The following is a 17884-nucleotide window of genomic DNA, read 5'->3' on the forward strand; positions in this document are numbered from 1 at the left end:
CTTCTACATTAGACCCACATAAGCCAAAATGTTCCACAGACGATGCAATAGCATTTGCTTTGAACACTGCTCTCTATCGCCTGAATAAGAAAAGCACCTATGTACGGATGCTCTTCATCGACTACAGTTCCGCTTTTAACACCATACTGTAGTTCCATCCAGGCTGATCATGAAACTGAGAGACCTGAACATCAGTTCATCCCTGTGCACTTGGATCCTTGACTTCCTGACTGACAGGACACAGGGGGTACAGCTGGGTAACATCATCTCCTCCACTCTAACACTCAGCACTGGTGTCCTGTAGGGATGTGTGCTAAGCCCCCTGTTGTACTCGTTGTACAATCACCTCTCACTCTATCTCTATGGCAACTCACCTCAAACGGCATCATTACATTTGCTGATGACACCACCATAATCGGCTGTATCACGAGTGAAGATGAGTGCTTACAGAGGAGAGGTGGCAACCCTGACATCTTGGTGCCGGGACAACAACCTGCTGTTCAGTGTCAGCAAAGCCAAGGAGATGATAGTGGACTACAGGAGACTGAAGGGAGAGGAGCACACACCCATCTACATAGGAGGCACAGCAGTGGAGAGAGTCAGCTGCTTCAGATTCCCTGGAACTAACATCAGCGAGGATCTGAGCTGGTCACACCATAAAGGCATGGTCACAAAGTCAGCAAGACAGCAGCTCTTCTTTCTTCAGCGGTTGCGGAAGTTTGGTATGGACGGTGAAATACTGACCAGTTTCTACCATCCTGACAGGCAACATCACAGCATGGTATGGTATCAGCCCATGACCGCAAAGCTCTGCAAAGGGTGATCAGGTCAGCGTAGCGCATTACAAGGACTGAGTTACCAACTATTCAGGACCTTTACAGCCAGCGCTGCAGGAGAAAGATCAAGTGGATCCTCGCTGACCCCAGTCATCCCAGTCACAGTCTCTTCACCCTCCTACCATCTGGTAGAAGATACAAGAGTATGTGGACCTGTACCAGCATATATAGAGACCGTTTCTATCCACAAGCCACCAGGATGCTGAACTGTCATTTGCTTCCTTATAACTAAATAGGGATGTAACTATTACCGGTGTAACGGTAAACCATGATAAAACTGTTAACAATTAACAATTATTCATTTCAAATATCACAATTATTACAGTTAATTACCACGGTGTGGAAACCGTGTGTTTAATCCTTCCCAGCTTCATTTGAGCCTGCTTTTGACATAGGCCTGGTACAATGAAACAAAACTGGTACCCTACTGATTCTGTTGTCTAATTCAGTGTTTTTCAACCACTGGGCTGGGGCACACTAGTGTGCCATGAGAGATCATCAGGTGTGCTGCAGAAAATTACCCAAATGTCACTCACTGGTCCAGAAAAACAACTGTTGCATCAAAGAATTTATAACCACATGCTCTCATTGATTGTATGATTGCACTATTTGTGGTATGCAGGCATTGTACAACGGGGGCCCCATATCCAGTATTCACAGAATCACAACAATTAAATTATATATAGTCACCAAATGAAACAGAGGGCGCTTGTTTTATTGAGCAGGTCTTGCATAGAAGCCATAATACGGCCATATCTGTGTATTATTTGAAATGTTAGGCTATGGTATGTTAATTTTTTCTTTACACAGGATGTTAGTGTGCTGTAGGACATTTTAAGTGTCAAAAATGTGCCGTGGCAAAAAAAGGGTTGAAAAAAACTGGTCTAATTGATGAATTGGGCCGTGATTTGGATTAGGTTACACCTGTTTTAAAAGGCAGAACATTTTCACAGCAAAATGTGCGCTGTATCACTCTGCATCTTTATGTGCGCGTCCACATTAAATCCATTCCACTCACGTTATCATGAGAATATCGTAGCTTTAAGTTTTATTTTGAACACTTCTGGGTCTCACTCATTGGATCCAAATAACAGAAATAGCAAACTCCAAGTCATGGTAGGGTAAGTTATGCACATAGCGATGATGGTCATTTTGATTCCATAGATTTAATAGAGACCGAGTCAGACCAATAGTATGAAAAATCAGGAATAGAGTTTATTTACAATGATGCGCATCAAGGGAGAGACAGCATGACTTCACCTAAAGATCCATCAGCTGCTCCAACTAGACAAGGAAATAGTTAGGGCTACTGACGCAGCTATGCAGAACAGTGAAACACTGCAGTCATACAGTCATTACCTAGAATCATACTTTTAGTATGACCTACTAATGACAAATGCAGAACATTAAACCATATATTGGAATATTGGACATAATGTTCTATTCCACTTTCTCTCAGCGAACTATACATGACCAAGGAAAAAGTGAACGGGACAACAGACAATGCCACGGTAACATTATGCTATGGATTAAGAATGCTCAGTTCAGCCAGGTTTGTTTGTGCAGTCACCTTAAAATGCACCAGAATAAAGAAATCACATCTATTCCATAACATTTTTTTTTACCCCCCCAGCACCCTCTCTATGAGCAGCGTCCTGGTTAAAGGCACTTATGATGAGGTTTTGCCTATATTTCTGTAATATAATAAACACTGTCACACTTTTTGAAACTATTTCAGCTTGTGTAGGCCTATCAGTGCTTTTTGAATATATTGAACACACTTTTAAAAATACTGTGATAATACCAACGCAAGAACCCAAGAAAGTATTTAATATTGTGGAAAAAGGGTCAAAATTATGTCCTCTTTAGCTTTATTTTGTTGACAGTTCTTATCTGCATTGTGGAAATATACTTTTGCAGTTATGCAGTGGTCATATCATGTGTCACTATGTGATATGTCTAGATTTTTACAATATGTACTGTATGTGTGTCTGTGTCTGTGTATACACATGTGCCAGTGTGTGTGTGTGTATAATGTAGGCCTACAGTTTCATTTCAGAACTTTAGAATGCCATGGAACATCCATTGAGAATTTGGAAAAAAAGGGGTGTCTTTATGACATCATCACCTGAATATGACATCTTCACCATGGCCATCTTTTGTCAGAAAACTGCCAAGATTCTACCATTCCAATACTACTCTACTTCTGTGTGACTACTTATTTCTAGTACTGTTTAAGACACGTATAGCAATTTTTATTTTCCATTTTGTTTTTTGATATTTAAAGTTTAACACTGATATTATGGAACCCATGGAATGGGAGGTCAGCATGACTTGGCCTATGTGGGGCCTAGCTCCTGTGCAGGCAGGCGTGGCGATGGATGCAGAAGAGCCAATGGACTGGGAGGACAGCGGGACCCAGCCCTGTGGTCAAGCCGTTATACAGGCAGGCTGGGGAGTTGACGAGATGGCCAAAGCTCTGGAGTGTCTGGTCATCAGATAGTGACTCCCTCCAGAGCTACCAAGCCATCACCCAATGTCCTCTGGAGCTTGAGGTAACATCGCCTGATGTGAAGCCACCAAACCAAGGCTCTTGGTTCCAGAGGAGCTCTTCAAGGAAGACCATCAGCTGAACATCATGGTCTGTGAGGACAACAGAGCCCAGCCCTGGCCTGCATTGACTCCGGGGAATGACCCTACTTCACTCCAGCTTTGGTCTGTCCATTTTGCTGGCTGGCTCCTTTGCTCACTGCTGCCATCCTTCAACTGAGTGGCACCACTCGGCAAATTCATCCACTTTCACATTATCAGTGGTTCAGCATGCACTTAATGCCCTATCCCTTCAACAGACTTACTCACTTAGGTTTAATAATAAATTCCATTATACAAGGAATATTTTATTTAATAAAATACATAATTTTAAAAAAGGCTAACGATTTTTTTAATTTTCTTGTTCAAACTGCTTAACGAATTTGTGAGTCAGCCTATATATACAGCCCTCTGTTAGTTAGGGACCGTTCGGTATTTATCGAATGGACCATCGGAGGAAAATAGGGGAGGGTCATGTCTTTTTATTCTTTGTTGAGGGGAGGGTCAGCCAACTTTTTTTTAGTCTAGGAGGGAGGGTCACCCAACTTTTGTATTCATGAAAACAGCAAAATTTGGGTTGTTGCCCACTGGGCCTCGCGTCTGATGGCCCTCGCACCTAAGATGACATGAGGCCCGGAGTGGGTAATCGGGAGAATCCCCGGTGGGCCTCTTCACTTTCGGGCTGGACGAGGGAAAAATATTGGCATTTGTCACGTTAATCCAGTGTTTTTCAAACTTTTTTTTCTGGGGACCCACTTTTTAAAAATGACAGAATCGCGACCCAACTCTTGACTGTGGTAGTTAACAAACTAATCTCTCTTCTCTTAAAGTTGGCACACACGTTCGCATTCTATGCCTAACACCGCAGCCTCTGCATGGGTTGTTCTCCCCTCCCAAGAAGAGTTAATTGGTTGGTTCCATATAGCCCGTCTTTCCTAAAATGTTTTCTCAGATACCAGCCGGGCCGGCCCTACCGTAGTGATAAGCGTCAGGGAGGATGGGTGGTAGAAAGATGCACGAGGGACTGAAAAGTGGCCCCACTCTGGCCCTGGATGACATTAAGCGTTTATTCTTACCGCCTATTGTAGCCTAAAGCTTAACCAGAAGGATCTTTGGCTTAACGTTTCAAAACAACGATGATCATCAAATTTCTCTCCCATATTGGTCCTCATAACAACCCGGCAGGTCCGACTCCCAGGACATAACACCATAGCCTAATATAGGCTCGAGATATAATTCCAAAGGGGACAGATAGGATACTGCATTTAAAACTTAACAAGATTGAACAAACCTTCCCGATCTTTGAAATTGCGATCAGTGACTGGCATCGGGTGAACGAAGCTTTTCGAAGTTGAATGGGCTATTAAAAACTATTTGCACACCTCCATGTCACAGGAGAGATGGGCTCGCCCTTCTATGAATTGATAAAGACGTTGTAGGCTACCTGCAAGCTGGCCTATGATTGCTGAGTTTGCGGCAAGAAAATGTTTTTTTTTTTTTTTTTTGAGTCAGGATATGGCGAGTCAATGTCATTTATTTGTCCAATGTTAGCCTACAGGCCAGTTTCCATAGTGCACATCTTATCAATAGTTTGAATGTCGTGTGTTTCTGCTCATTGACAAATAGCGTTCAGCACAGTGTTCGCCTTTGTTACACTTTTCGTGATGAAGCCTTATGATAAACGGCTTATGACCAAATATGTGACTCAGCTAATGTATACGCTATACAGTTTCCCCTCTTAAAGACAAGCTGGTGTAGCCTATTAGCCTACTATTAAAATGCACCGACAGCTACGTGTAAAGTAGGCTATCGATTTCATGCACGTAATTAAAAAGGGCCTCGCACCTGTTAAGTTCGCACAGGGCCTCGCACCCCCTTGCAACGGCCCTGCAGCTCCTAAGACAGCGGGAAAAAAGTTAAAATAGCCTATGTGATAAACCTGAAAAAAGTTGACAGGTATGTTTCGGTCCCGGTGATTATTTGTGAAATTGTGCAAATGATAGCCTTTTTCATTTCAAGGAAGGAATGGGTAGCATGCAAGCTCCCAAATTGACCCAGTACAGAAGGCATCAATAAGTTGTTGGGGAGGGTCATGCGTTTTTTCTCACTCACTTTGGAGAGTCATAGAAAAATGTCTTGCTGGCGAGGGAGGGTCACGTCTTTTTTGACTAACGCTCCTAAACCTCCTCCGGTAGCCCCTTAAATTAATAACGAACAGTATCTAAGGCAGTCTCTGTGTTCTGGTACCAATAATGTAATGTTATTGTGATTGGTTAGGCTACTCCAGAGCGGGCGTTGATGTCATTGGTGTGTTGTTTGTTCCTGAAACAAATCGAAAAGCCTTAGGGCAAAATCCAACATTTTAGAGCGGGAATTCATAATCATTGGAGTCGCCAACAGTGCACTAACGTTTGTGTTACTGTAACTTAAATATTCTGGAGCCTGACAACATCAACCGCTGTGAGTAGCCTAAATAACAGCCTAGCCTATACCGCATTTTTGCATATTTATGTATTGGATCGGACTGAGGTGACAGGAGGCAAACTTCAAGTTCTCAAAAGCAGTGAGGCTTCATGAACACATTAAAACGGGTAGATTTCACAGATGCACTTATTCCATAATGCTGTGCTGTAGGTAATTTTGCTGTAAAGTATGATAAATAAGCTATGGCAAGGCATCGGTAAAATGAATAAAATGGTTGGCTATAGCAAGGAAACATCATGTTGCTGTCTAGCCTAGGCTGTGGAACGTCAGTAGCCTACTTCAGATTCATTTTCTTGATTGTGTTCCTCTTGACTATGTAAAAGTGAAATTTGGGGTCGACTAAATATATGTTCAGATATTGTTTTAACTTCCATACATAGCCTTGCCTACCCGACTTCACATTCACTGACGTTGCCGGGTGTGCCCGGCATACAGTTGGCACTGGCACAGTCGTAGCGCGCCAACAGCCTCTCCTTTGAAATGAAAGCGCGAGCAGTAGCCTAGAAATCTAGACGCGCCCCTAGCGGCTGCCAGGGCTACGAGCAGTCGGCAGTAGCCTAGGAAGTTAGGGTTGCCAACCGTTCAGTAAATTATGGAATCGTCCTGAAATTGTAAGGTAAAAGATGTGTTCCATATACCATGCTCAATACCTAATTCATGGTGGGAATAAAGCATGTTTCATCTCAAAGTAACAACAGAATCATGTCAGATCAATGTGAAGCACAGTACTGAACAAGTAAGGCAAATGAACACATGGGATGCCTTGGTGTCACCAGACGGGCTCTGGTGTCACCATTTCAATGTGTTCCCATGGGCCTTTGCAAGAATATGAGATAGGCATGCAGCTAACAGTGTCGCCAAAAGTTTTCACATGAGTTTCTTAAAGAGGACTAGGAGACCAGTAGAATGTGGAGCCAGGTTTTATCTTATGTTATGCTTTGAGATTAGCCATGCTTTGTTCCCACCATGAATGTGTTAGGTATTGAGCATGCACATGGTTCCATGGCACAGGTGACTATCTACAGTGTATGCTTCTTGTGTTTGTGATTGAACAAATGTTACCCTTAAACATTAATGTTTCTATATTAGATGCTTTTGGTTGCCTCCTTTCCATGATGCCGGTATATAATATAATTGTGTTGAGCTTACATTCTTCATATAAATTCAGTTAATGTCAGTGAAATGACTTGATCAAGTTGCATAAGCATCACAGCATGAATCAGTAATGTAAACTTAGACATTTCATTCATGTGCAACCTATGTGCATGATAGAATCAAGTAAAATTGTTTTCAGTGTATAGATGCATCTCAGTAGTAAAACCTGGCAAAAAGACTTTTTTCAGTGTAGAAGGGAAACCTTGCCATTTATCCCTCTCAGTTTGTCTGTCATAACTATTCCAAAAGAGAAGGCACTTTTCCTTTGAGTCACTGTGAGTCACGTAAGCTACGCTGATAGTAGAATCTAGGTGAGATGACATGTCTTGCTCAGACATTTTAAAGCGAAATGGCATCATTTCCTGCATTTCTGTGCATTTTTGTTTGCACACCTTAATAAGTACTGCTATGCCTAAATTAATAGCCTACACCTCTACTAACGCTGTATAACTGCTGGTCGTTGCATTAATAGCCTACACCAGAACAGACATAGGCCTATTATAAAGAGAAAATTCGTTGCACACGGGTGATGCCATTTATCTAAATCTAGAATATTTACATAAAACGTCCCGATGGATCAGGTTCATTTCATTTGAACAGATTTCCCGAGCATTTATGGGCTCAATCCACATGACAAAAAATGAATCCACGGACCAACAAAGTAAAGTTTGACTGTTTAATTAAATCAACTTAAAATTACTCAACTTTACAACCTTACATTGTTTCACATGGAGTTGCTTTCTTCTTTTCGACATGTCAGCAACAATGACGCGTAGGTTTTTGATTTTTTAATCAAAAAGTTATGCCATGTAGACGAGAACATTTAATACTCATGTCAGTAGTGTTCCTATCAGAAGGTTAGCCTACATAAAATGTCTTGAATTTTATGTAGATTAATAAACTGATGCATTCATATGCCATACCAATGCATATTTTTAAAGATCTATCTTGATTATGTCCTAAACTAATACAAAAATGTATATTGTGTGTGTGTGCAGAATTCAAGATGTCATCAGCAAAAGGTGTTTCCATTGGAATCGACCTGGGTACCACCTATTCCTGTGTGTCCATGGAGTGTTCCAGCATGGAAAAGTGGAGATCATTGCCAATGATCAGGGCAACAGAACCACCCCAAGTTATGTGGCCTTCACAGACACAGAACGACTGATTGGTGATGCTGCAAAAAATCAGGTGGCCATGAACCCCAACAACACAGTCTTTAATGCCAAGTGTCTGATCGGACGAAAGTTTGATGAGCCCGTTGTGCAGTCTGACATGAAGCACTGGCCCTTCCAAGTTATCAGTGATGGAGGAAAGCCTAAAGTTGAAGTGGAGTACAAAAGAAAGAACAGAACATTTTACCCAGAAGAGATCTCCTCCATGGTCCAGGTCAAGATGAAGGAGATGGCTGAAGCCTACCTTGGACAAAAAGTAACCAATGCCGTCATCACTGTACTGCCTACTTCAGCTACTTACAGGCCATTGTGATTGTTTAGAGATTTTAAAGGTTTTATAACAATGCTACATCTTCTTTGGCTATTCTACAATCTATTCACCTTTTCAGCACCAGTAGGCTACTTTCTGTGCAGCCGCACACACACACTCAGGCATGCCAAACAAGCATACACAAAAGTTTCAAGAGTGGGGGATGGAGTAAAATATGGAGACAAATTGAAGTGTGATTTATTTTCGCGGAACGGATGTACAGGACTGAGCGGCGGTCATATTTTGTACCGCTATGCGGTACATCTAGTTTTCATTGTGTCCCCTAGGTTATATCTGTGGTAGACAAGAAACTAATTTCCAAAAAACCTGCCATGTTCCTTTAACTTCAGCCCAGGCTTGGAAAAGTGAAAGCAGGAGACCAATTTACAGTACACTGGGAGAATTCCCGGAAAGCAGTCCGCTACTGTTGCTGTTACTGTACTGTGACTGCTGAGTCTGCTGGCCTCTGCTGTAGTGAATCAGTTACTATATGTAGACTGATGTGCCTGACTGTGTAATCCCCAAGAGAGGTATCCACTGTCATTCGGGGGGCGAGGGAGGGGTTTGATGGTGCAGCATAGCTACCCCTTGAGACAGTTTGGAACTACTTCAAGAATCTTCATAGAGTGCTACTGTACACTGGGTTCTTGAATAGTAGAATCATTCTATATTGTTTTTTTATTCTATGTTGTTTTATTTTCATTCTATGTTGTTTTAATTATTACTTTTTAAACACTATTAAATTATTGCCCCTTTATGGTTTTATGTATTATTACCTTGTGTGTTCTATGCTTTCTTCTTCTTCTTTTATTATTATTATTCTTTACCTTTTAAACTATTCTTTGACTATTGCCCTTCTATGCTCTTATCAGCTATTCCTGTTTGCTTTTGTTTATGTAAAGCACATTGAATGACCTCTGTGTATGGAATGGTCTAAATAAAGGGATAAATAAAGTTGACTTGACTTGAGATAAATCATAGCATAGCATTAGATTTTGTTTTTATTTTGAACTGATACTGCTGAGTACACCCTCGTTGAAGTCAAGCAACTCATAATATAAATATGTCAGGCACCTGACTGTCATGACTCATGATAAAGATGACGGGAATACCAAAAGGAGGACCAGGACCACTACTTAAAGCTCAGCTTGCGCACTGCTCTAATCAAAGAGCATATCTCCCATCAGACAACATGGCTAAAGCAAAGGTTTGCAATCTCAATTTTTTTGCAGGAACTATTTTCGTAATTTTCGTAAGTGGTCCTATCATTCGTGAACTATTTTCATAAGTGTTCCTATCATTTGACTGCCTATATCCTGACAAAACGTAGCATCCCATGTAAACAGCATGCTATTGTTGTCATTGAACTGTTGTATGTTGTAATTGTTGCTTTTGTGCTATTCATCTTTTCCTCTTCAGAAAATTTTAAGTAGCAAAGGTCTATCTCTTCAGAATAGCGAAGATCTTCTTCCTTTTACAGTATGTCAGAATAGTTTTAAGACTATCTGCAGTGACTAATGATGATGTTTTTGAACTGTTTCTCTGAATCAATCTTTGCGTAAAACCCTGTTCAGGATTTTGCCTTGTATGGCTGAGCCCATTTACTGTAGTTCAATTCATCCACTTACTTACTTTTACTTAATTCTGTTGTGATTACATCTTCAGATGGCACAGCAAGACACCAGCACTCTGGCCCAAGGCTGCTTTGGGAAGGTCTACAAGGTAAAGTATGGGGACCAATGGGCTTGCGTTAAGAGGGTTCCAGTGGACTGCATCAGCGAGACTGACCTAGTGAGAGAGTACAAAGTGTATCGGTGAGTTTCGTGTGAGGGCAGGAGTTCATGGTGAATGGTGAGGTGGAGGTTGGTAGTCTGTGGATGTTGACAATGAGTGAATGAGTGTTAATAGTGTCTATGTCTGTTCATCTTCACAGACCAATTGACAATACTTCCATCCATTTGAAATGGATACTGTGGTTTTGGATAATAAATAGGCAATGACATAATTAGACTAGAAAGATCATTCGATTAGATAATTATACTTGTTTTGACATATAACATTGTAAAATTGCAGCAAAGCAAAGCATGCAAATGTGGTGAGGCTTCTGGGTGACCCCTGGGTGAAGGATTTGAAATGGAACATTCCTCTGGAGTTTATCTCAGGAGAAGAGCTGGAGACAACAATCTTCTACCCTCACAAGTCTAAAATAAAAGTTTGTATGAGTGATTGTGTGAGTAATGTTTGATTTGCTATTGCCTATTTTCTGGTAGTACATGTTCTTGTAAATTATGATCTTTTTCCATTCAAATGTGTCCTACAGTTGAACCGTTTTGTTCAAGCAAGCATTATCAGTGGCATGTGTGCAGGGCTGACTTATCTTCACAGTAAAGACATTGTGCACCAGGACATTAAACCTGACAACATTATGGTAAGAGCAATTCGGAAAAGAACGCTTGAATCAAACTCTCTTAGGCTAATTGAGATGTTTGCTCCACATTATGAAGTCATGGAATCATGTTCAAAGCTTTCTTTTTGCATTGTGACCTGCTTAAATACCTTCCTCATCTACCTAAAGTATGTTCTAGTCCATTCTCGTAGCTGACCCTACCACTACACAAATTGATTACAGAGTGCTGTTCTTATGCTTCTTCCTTCTGCTATTGTGTTACAGGTGGAACATGAAACACGCCGCGCCGTCATCATAGATCTAGGACTGGCTAAATTCTTCAGGGATGGAATATCGTCTGCCCGTAACTTAGGCAATTTGGCTTACTCCGCTCCTGAAATCCTGCAGCAGCACGGTGTGCGGGACCAGCGTTCAGACGTCTGGGCGATGGGCAAGGTCATCGCTGAGCTGTGCATCGGGGAGAGACTACTAACTCACACCGTCACGCCCAGCAATATCCAAAGTATCCTATCTGGGAATCCTTACAGGAGAGCAGTGTCCAAAATGGTGGACAGCAATCCTGCTACTAGAGCCAGCATTATGACAGTGTCAGATAAAATCCTACGAGTAATAGATGAAATCTTAAGGGAACTTCTAAAACTGATAGGCTAGTTCCGGTCCTTGATTGTGATTGCCTGAATAATGTTCGATGCTGTTGTAAAATCCAGCACAAACATACACCTTGACGGCATTCCGTTCTATATTACTGCGCTATATAACTTGATCATAGAGTAGGCCTATACTCTTTGACTTGATACAAAAGTTAAAGCAGCTGCGTCTCGACGTTGCTTGGCAACCATTCAGATAGAGGAAAATATTTCTTGGTGGAAGAATGACTATTTATGAATAAATCGTTACATTTCTCGTTGCTTAGCCTTTACTTCATGAAACTTTGCCAGGTATTTATAGCAACAGTTTTAGAAAAGCAATAAGCCACTCGAGTCCGTAGGTTACACCAAAGACCCGTCATGCCTAACAATGCCCCTTAACTGTTGTAGAATCAGTGCCGTAGGCCCCTATTGCTTAGATAGAGCAGGACGGCCACGACAGGCGTCGCTGATGGCAGGACGGCCAGTCCATAGCCTATATGCCGAAGGTATTTTTGAAGAAAAGAAGTAGGCCTGACTGCCAATGGAAAGATAACAATATATGAAGACTGGTTCACATGTAGGCCTAATAATTGTTGCAAAGCGTGATACTGGTTTGGTAGTTTAGTTTTAAGGGTTGATTGATTAATAGTGTTGATTACTAGGCCTATTGATTAAATAGTAGCGTTTTTACTCTGCTCCACATTTTCATAGTCTAATTCTGTATAAAGTTAATTTAATGCTGGTCTTTGAAATGTTGCTGAATGTGGATCAGAGAGTGGCATTACAGTAGGCCTATGTTGGTAGTACCTCCCTCACATTTTATTGGCCTATTTTATAGTAATTTCAATGCTTGTCTTTGAAAACTGCAAAAACCTCTGAATTGTTTGTGAATGGTGACTGCTCATGATTAAATATTGTCGTTTTTACTGCCTCCTTCATTTTGTAGGCCTATCTGTCCTTACTAGTAATAACCAAAACCACGTGATTTACCTCTTACACACGAACAGAATAGATTTGAAATGTTGTTGCATTATATTAACAAAATATGACATGGACTTATGTATTTATTGTCATTAACCAGTTTACTTGTTACAAAATTGTTTAATTCCTCCGCTGCGCGTCGGGGTCCGGTCCGCCCTGTCGGGACCTATTTCCCGACAATGACCGGCGTTCTATACATTATCCCTTAGGCTACTTATTATCCTCAGTTGGCCAGCCGAAGTAAATTGCTAGCAGCAAGCTAACAACAACAAAACCACTGAACTGCCCAAGGTAGCCTACCTACGCAACGTAACTCAACCTACACCCCGCGTACAAGTAAGCGTATTGTACCAAACTGAACCATACTGAAACGAGTCGTTAGCAGTGGTGGAGGAAGTACTGAATCTCAGTACTTAAGTAAAAGTACAAATACACAGAGAAATATTTACTTTAGTAAAAGTAAAAGTACCACAATGACAACCCTACTTAAGTAAAAGTAAAAAGTACCTGCGTTTAAATGTAGCCTACTTTAAGTATTAAAAGCAAAAGTATTTGCATAATGATTTATTCTCTTAATATTCTAAAAGAAAAAATAGTATGGGCTGTGGCATTTTAATTAGGCCTAAGCTAGTTTTAGGTTAGGCTATATTCGACTAGATAGTTTTAAGCTAATGCAATTGCGCTTACCATCTGTGGCCCAGTTTACATTCTGACCTACAATTCTAGAGACTGTAATTCTGGTTATCTACAAGGGTGATCTGCTGAGTATATCATTCAGCAAAACACGAGAGCCTGAAGTTTAACGGACAGGGAAACGTCGGGTGGATCGTAATGCCAATTCTGCTGATTGAACAGAAAAGTTGCTGAGAAAGGTGTCTTTATGATTAGGTTCAGTTTCACTTGCGCAGACGCACATAGACATTGAATGAGCGCTCACATTTCTGTAGGCTATGCCTCTTTATTTGATCACACACAATTAAGAAATATTTCCTAATCTGGAAAATGCTACGTTTTTTTCTGCCTGCGGTTCTATAATAGCCATTCATTTGTGGCGCAAATGATCAGACGTGTGACAGAAGCATGGGCATAGCCTGTAACTTCGCTGATCCGCGGATAGCAATCTCATCGGAGGGGAGGCCCTAACGCTGCAGATAACAGACAGAGAAAGGCACAGAACACAGTTGCATGTCCATTGTAGCCATGGGTCTGGTGAATATAGCCTACCGAATGCAGATGGCTACAAGCTCACGCTTTGCCTGGTCTAGACTAGTTTCAAAGATTTAGAAGCGGGGCACGTAGCGCTCCAGAATCTGTGGTAGCAACCCCGCCCCCTGGTAAAACAAACGTGTTTGCCAGAGAGAAAAAAAATCTGATCATAAAATGTATCATAAAAAGGAACGATGGTGTTGTAGAAATGTAGCGGAGTAAAAGTACAGATAATTGCTGTAAAATGTAACGAAGTCAAAGTCAAAAGTATGCACTATAAATTCTACTTAAGTAAAGTACAAATACGTGGAATATTTACTTAAGTACAGTAACGAAGTATTTGTACTTCGTTACATTCCACCACTGGTCGTTAGACATAGCTCCTCTGAATTTCCATATGTGTTGAGGACACAAAAACAAAAATGGACACTGTGGGTTTGTTTTGAGTGTGTGTGTGTGTGTGTGTGTTTTGAGTGTGTTTTGTATGTGTGTGTGTGTGTTGAGTGTGTGTGTGTGTGTGTGTGTGTGTGTGTGTGTGTGTGTGTTTTGTGTGTGTGTGTGTGTGAAAGAGAGAAAGAGAGAGAGAGAACATTATCCATTACAATTCAAAAGAACACACAAATGTGTGTGTGTGTGTGTGTGTGTATGTATGTGTGTGAGCGTGTTTGTGTTCCATTAGTGAAATTGGCTGTGTGTGTGTTTGTGATGTCAGCACCCAGGCCAGCATTGAGATCGACTCTCTCTATGAAGGCATTGATTTCTACACCTCCATCACCAGAGCTCGCTTTGAGGAGATGAACTCCGACCTCTTCAGGGGAACCCTTGAGCCTGTGGAGAAGGCCCTGAGAGATGCCAAGCTGGACAAGTCACAAATTCATGACATCGTCTTGGTGGGAGGTTCCACCAGAATCCCTAAAATCCAGAAGCAGCTGCAGGATTTCTTCAATGGGAGGGAGCTGAACAAGGGCATCAACCCTGACGAGGCAGTGGCCTATGGTGCTGCAGTCCAGGCTGCCATTCTCATGGGCGACAAGTCTGAGAACGTCCAGGACCTACTGCTGCTGGATGTGGCCCCGCTGTCTCTGGGCATCGAGACGGCTGGAGGAGTCATGACTGCCCTCATCAAGCGCAACACCACCATCCCCGACATATATACCAAAACCATCACCCCATGCTCTGACACCATCCAGGTATATGAGGGAGAAGGAGCCATGACTAAGGACAACAACCTGCTGCGTAAGATTGAGCTGACTGGGATCTCTCTGGCCCCTCGCAGAGTTCCTCAGATTGAGGTGACCTTTGACATTGACGCTAATGGGATCCTCAATGTGTCGGCAGTCACTGGCAAGAAGAAGAAGATATCTGCCACAGCTGAAATACTATGGTTCAGCAAGGAGGAGATTGAGAAGATGATACAGGATGCAAAGAAATACAAAACAGAAGATGACATGCTGAGGAAGACGATTGCTGCCAAGATCTCCCTGGAGTCCTATGTATTCCACATGTATTCCACATTAAGGCAGTTGATGAGCGGTGCAGCCATAACTTTACCTGGATGGAGAACCACAAACTGGCTGAGAAACAGGAGTACGAGAACAAGCAGAAGGAGTTGGAGAAGGACTGCAAATTCATCATCTCCAAACTGTACCAGGGAGGGATGTAGGGAGGGATGCCAGTAGGAGGCTGTGGTGCCCAGGCACACTGCGGTCCAGGGGCCAGTTAACTGGGGAACATTGAGGAGGTGGACTAGAACATCAGTTTTCAAAGTGAGGCAAGCAACCTGTAGGCCATCATGCATTCAGGTAGGCAGGGGTCATCATGTATTCAGGTAGCCATGAAATCAGCCAGCTAAAGTAACATCTGATTACAACGCCCAGAATACAACAGCAAAACAAGTAAAATGATGGTCAAAAGAGTCACGAAAACACCTACCAGAAAACATGAATTTTGAACCTGAAAAAACTTCAGGGAACATTCAGTTAATTTTGTCACATTTATGACTTTTATATTCATGTCCTCCTCCTTGACTGTGCCACTTCTGGTTGGTGGGTATGCGTAGTTCGAGTGGGGCACAGAAATTCTGATTAGTGAGCTTCCCAGTCGGTCGGGGTGCTGTGCTTTTTGTGCACTAGCCGTGCTCACCAGTCAGGGGTGGCACAAATTAAGACAATTGAGACATTTGGAATATTGAACTGAATCAGATCATTCACATTCAAGAATCATATCGCAAATTGTAAGGTATGAGCTACACCAGGCGCATAACTGAAGCGTTCCGTTTGCGACGCGTAAAAATTCCATTTTAAATTAATGGTCTATTTTTTTCGACCGTACGTGCCGCTATCTCGTCTGGTGTAGCTACTTCCATTGATTTTAGTGGAAGCTAATTGTTGCAGCAGACGCAACGCGAACAGAACGCTTCAGTTATGTGCCTGGTGTAGCTCAGCCCTAATCGTAATATATGTCAGACAAATTGCAATATGATATTCTCTCCAAATCATGCAACCCTATTTTTTGATCAAAACACACATTATTTATTGCTTATGTGGTATGTTACTAAAGTGGGGAATTCTCTGTTGAGGCCTGCTCTCTCTCTCTCTCTCTCTCTCTCTCTCTCTCTCTCTCTCTCTCTCACACACACACACACACACACACACACACACACACACACACACACACACACACACATACTTACAGGAACAGCCTCTCTCAATTTCAATTCAATGAGCTTTATTGGCATGACTGTAAGTGTTACAATGTTGCCAAAGCAGTTGTTACATCAAAAGAATTAGCAATTAATATAGTAATAATGTAACAATAATTGACATGGACTATGGAGAATAATAAAAAGAATAGAACATTAGACACACACACACACACACACACACACACACACACACACACACACACACACACACACACACTACACACACACACACACACACACACACACACACACACACACACACACTACACACACACACACACACACACACACTACACACACACAAACACAAACACACACACACACACACACACACACACACACACACACACACACAATCCTCTCCCCCAACACACAAACACTAACACACAATGGAGAGAGAAAAAGCAAAGAAGGAAATAAATACATAGTGGCTTACCTAGTGGCTGTCTCTGCTTTATGGCATTCTGGGACATATCGTGCTGCTAGTGGTAGTAAGGTTGGGTACTCTCCAATAGGCCTAAGTATTTAATTTCTAAAATTTGGGATTATTTTTTCAAATTTTGTGAATTATATTGATGTAATGTTTTCAATTTTTTTGAAATGTTTTTCATTTTCGATTTCTTGTGTGCAGCATGTGCATACCCTCTCCTCTTTTAGTTGCCATGTTTGCTTGTAGCGGCCTCTCTCCAATGTGTGGTCACTGAGTCTGTACCTAGTGACTGATTTTCGGATCCGGGGGTCTTTTATGATGCATAAGTATATTCAGCCATTTTATGATCTCTTTCTAGTGATTGATGCCATTTTACTTTGAGTTTTAATTGTATTTTCCCAGTAATGTATATACTTTTCTTTTTGTTGTGTCATGATTTTCTTGGGGTGTATTGTATTGGTGTTAACATTTTCATTTATGATTAATTGGCTGAGGGCACTCTTTGCTGTCTTTATCTTTTAATTTTTTCATAGCTAGATTGAAATTTTCTGTTGACGTGATTCTCTCTCTCTCTCTCTCTCTCTCTCTCTCTCTCTCTCACACACACACACACAGACACAAGCACACACACACAGGCCCCCTCTTCCACACACATACACACACACGCACACACACTCTGTTTCGGTCTTCCACTAACCCTGACATTCTCTTGTTGATGGTCTCATGTGCTGCTGCTGCACTCTGCAACTCTGTTACAGGAATCATTGCCTTGAGCATTTGATTTGATCTGTGTGTTATTGTAAGATGGAAGTGGGGTAGTACATTGTGTACTAGCCTACTTAGTGCCTGAGAGCGAGTGCTGTCCAGATGGGAACTCTTTAGTTAAGCAAGTTTCACCTACAAAATGTGTAATTTTCATTGGTGTACAATGATTCTGATATGCACAACTACTTGATTGTTATCTTCATCAGATGATCT

At 41.7% G+C, this 17884-nt stretch overlaps 1 pseudogene; it reads left to right on the forward strand.

The window, feature by feature from the left end:
* Positions 1-436: 436 nt before the first annotated feature.
* Positions 437-15522, forward strand: LOC143119503 (heat shock 70 kDa protein-like; annotated as a pseudogene).
* The last annotated feature ends 2362 nt before the right edge of the window (positions 15523-17884 follow it).

Source organism: Alosa pseudoharengus, unplaced genomic scaffold, assembly GCF_046254945.1.
Source record: "Alosa pseudoharengus isolate Yale_2024_CS ecotype anadromous, Long Island Sound unplaced genomic scaffold, YU_APseudo_1.1 YU_APseudo_1.1_scf_1, whole genome shotgun sequence".
Taxonomy (NCBI): domain Eukaryota; kingdom Metazoa; phylum Chordata; class Actinopteri; order Clupeiformes; family Clupeidae; genus Alosa; species Alosa pseudoharengus.